The sequence below is a fragment of the Chinchilla lanigera genome, unplaced genomic scaffold, assembly GCF_000276665.1.
Source record: "Chinchilla lanigera isolate Chin_1 unplaced genomic scaffold, ChiLan1.0 scaffold00026, whole genome shotgun sequence".
Lineage (NCBI taxonomy): Eukaryota > Metazoa > Chordata > Mammalia > Rodentia > Chinchillidae > Chinchilla > Chinchilla lanigera.
The window spans coordinates 24,722,420-24,726,066 of NW_004955427.1; the positions used below are offsets into that span (position 1 = coordinate 24,722,420).

A 3,647-nucleotide genomic window follows, 5' to 3' on the forward strand; every position below is an offset into this window, starting at 1 on the left:
CGCCGCTGGCCCTCGAGGCCCTGCGCGGCAAGGTGCTGCTCATCGAGAACGTGGCGTCCCTCTGAGGCACCAGGGTGCGGAACTTCACCCACATGAACGACCTGCAGGCGCGCCTCGGGCCCCGCGGCCTAGTGGTGCTCGGCTTCCCATGCAACCAGTTCGGACACCAGGAGAAAGCCAAGAACGAAGAGATCCTGCACTTGCTCAAGTACATCAGGCCCGGCGGTGGGTTCGAGCCCAACTTCACTCTCTTCCAGAAGTGCCAGGTGAACGGGGTGAAGGCGCACCCGCGCTTCGCCTTCCTGCGGGAGGCCCTCCCGGCGCCCAGCAACGACCTCCCCGCCCCCCCGCGCTCATGAGCGACCCCAAGACCACCATCTGGTCCCCAGTGTGCCGCAACGACGTGGCCTGGAATTTCGAGAAGTTCCTGGTGGGCCCCGACGGCGTGCCGGCGCGCAGGTACAGCCGGCGCTTCCCCACCGTCGACATCGAGCCGACACCGAGGCCCTGCTGTCTGCGGGGCCCGGCCCGGCGTAGGGCCCCCTCCCATCCTGGCCCGGCAAGGACCAGCTGCCCTTCGGGGGTTCATCCATGAAGATGTTTGCTCTCAACCTGCAGAGAGGAACATCCGATTCCCCGGAATCGGATTCCCCGGAATTCCCCGGAATTCCCCTGAGATGGCACCAGCCCTGCCCACCCCGCCTCCACTCTGCCCAGACCAAATGAGTTCCCTCCAATACAGTGTTAGGTGTCACACACACACACACAAAACTACAACAAACATATAACCTGTATTTTGATTCTTCCATTTTAACCTTCTGCCACATTCACTCGATCTTTTTACCATGGTAGAAAAAGATAAAGAATAGATTATTTTCTTCAGCACATTTGAGAGTGACAGATACTTTATTGTTCCTAATTGTATTATTTCATATATCCTTAGAATAAGAACTCCCATACCTTAAAATTTTACCATGGATTCAACAATATCATTCAGCCCAAATGTATCCAGCTTTTCCTTTACACTTTTTTGCTGTGTGCGTGGTGCAGGGCACAGAACCCAGAACTCATGCATATTGGGCAGTGCTTGACCTGTACTCTGAGCTGTTATAGCTCTGTTGCGATGGTGGTTGTTTGGTGGTTTGGTTTTTGGGTTGCTTGTTTTGGTTTATTTTTTTTAAATCTGGAATGTAGTCATGCCTCAGAAGTGGACTTGGCATGGACCAGACTGATCATCGTATCTGTTCAGTCATTTTCATCCTGAGGCAGGAAACAGGCAAACTGTCTTTGTGAAGGACATGATAATTCTGTTTCTCTACTACTCATGTCTGTCCTTGGGATGTAAAAACAGCCGTAGACAGTAAGTAAAAGAATAGGCCTGGCTGTGTGCCAGGAAGACTTCACGTACAAGTAGAGGCCTAGATTTGACCCATGGACTGTACTTTGGCAACCCTGATCAAAGTCATTGCCCCAGCTTTCCCACCTTTTAAGATATCAACGTGCCAAATACTTTCAACTCTCTTATAGAACTTCCCATATGCTTTAGTTTGTCTGTTTTCTCATGATTAGAGCAGGTTAAAATCTGACACAAAGATGAAGCTATACATCACATACGATCCCACTGGATCATATCAGGTCAGTTTGTCCCATGAGTGATGAGTTTGGGCTCTTGGTTAAGGTGTGTCCATCAGACCTCTCATCACAAAGGCACTCAGCCCGGTTATAATTAAAAAATAATTAAAGTAACTAAAAAGTGAGACAATGGTCCAGCCTGCTAACCAGAGTTGATAATGTTTAAAAATTGCTAAAAATAAAAAGCCAGATGTGGTAGCACACATGTGTAATCCCAGCACTCTGGAGGCTGAAGCAGGAAGATTCCAAGTTCAAGCCCAGCCTGGGCAATTTAGAGATTTGGTAAGATCTTGTCTCAAAATAAGAAATTAAAAAGAAGTATGTGTGGTAGTAGATACATTAATTAGTTCGCTTAGCTATTTCACAGTGTATATGTGTATCCAAATATCACATTGCACACTATAAATACGTGTTAATTTTTGTCAAATTACCTTGATAAAAATAAGTAAAAGTGAGAAGACACTTTGAAACCATGTGATATTTTATTCCCTCAAAACCTCTTACCTGACGATCTTAGCATCACCGGGGAGCCTTCCTTGGGTCCATCATTAGGTGAACATTTGCCAAACTGTGATTTTCTGACTCTATCCTCTCTCCTGCTTTTATCGCCCAGCACTGTGGTGGACTGGGGGTGCCCCAGTGAGAGCCCCTTCCACAGCGCTCCTTCCCAGCCGCGCAGTCCCGCAGTCGCGTCTGCTGAGCACTCCCTGCCCACACCCTGCCCAGGAATTCCCCCCACAGAAAGGCGTTGCCTCCCCAAAGTCCTGCCCAGGCCTCATCCTAGTTCAAAAGCTGGGCCTTTCACTCACCACCCCAACCCCAGAGCTCCCACAGGACACCAGGCTGCAACGACGTCACGCCACCTGCCCTCCAGCCTGCGTCCTAGAAACTTTACCCAGAAAACCTCTCGCGTGCAAACCTCCGGCTGCCCGGCCAACGCTTCCCGTGACATCAGTGCTTCATGCAAGATGCTTTCCCCGTGTTTCTCTCCCCATCTCTGCGGGTAACTATTGAGCCATAGATTTTTAAAACTCAGTGTGTCATCATCTATTCCCATCTGTCTTAGTCCGTTTTCTGTTGCTTTGAAAGCCCAGGTTGCTGGTGTGATGGCACACACCTGTAATCCCAGCACTTTGAGAGGCTGAGGCAGGAGGTTCACCAGCAGTTCGAGGCCAGCCTGGGCTACACAGTAAATTCAAGACTAGCCTGAACTACATAGCAAGTCCCTACCTAAAAGAAAAAAAAAAAAAAACCTTAAAAAAAAAAGAGCACAGGACTTTCAAATTTTTGCAAAATTTCAAAAGAGCAGATGTTTGTGTGGCTCATGTGTCCGGAGGCTGAGGAGTCCCGGAGTGGGGCGCCAGTGTCTGGCAGGGCCTTCTTGCTGCACCGTGACATGCCCAGAGCATCACATGGGGGGCAGAGCAGGTGGGCTAGCCGGGCTCTCTTTCCCCCAGGAAACCACTCGCGCTGTCCTAGCGCCCCCTATGACCTCGTGCATGGCTAACTAACTCCAAGCTCACAGCTCCAAATCACAAAACCATGTGGATTTAGGGGTGAACCTTTCAGCACAACAACTTTGGGGAAAATATTCAAACCATTACACCATCGTTGCTCATTTCTAATGCTAAACGCACCCAGATTTGGCCATGGGCTTCCCCTCAAGCTGATTCTTGCATCCCTCTCTTATGTCCCCAGTAAGATTTGTGTTTTGGCCCAAGGAAAGTTACAACTGACCTTTTTTTTAATCAAGATAGAAAGGAGTCTTTTTTTCAAGGAGCCCTGTTGTTTTTTGGAAGAATGATATTTCAAAACCGTATCCGGGTACCAAGTGACCGTTGTGTTATGGGTATCACTGTTTCTGGGCTCTTTCAGTGAATGGAATTACGACTCATTCCTCTCTCTCCTTCTCTTCCATCTTTCTTAAATTCATAAGTCCCTGCTTAAACTGATTTCAGTCCAACAACAGAATGGAAATCCCATTCCACATTTATGTCCCTGTTCTGTCAGAGTGA

The 3,647-nt window shown here is 48.8% G+C and overlaps 1 pseudogene; it reads left to right on the forward strand.

The window, feature by feature from the left end:
• The first annotated feature begins 2 nt into the window (after window positions 1-2).
• Window positions 3-537, forward strand: LOC102026553 (annotated as a pseudogene).
• Window positions 538-3,647: the final 3,110 nt, after the last annotated feature.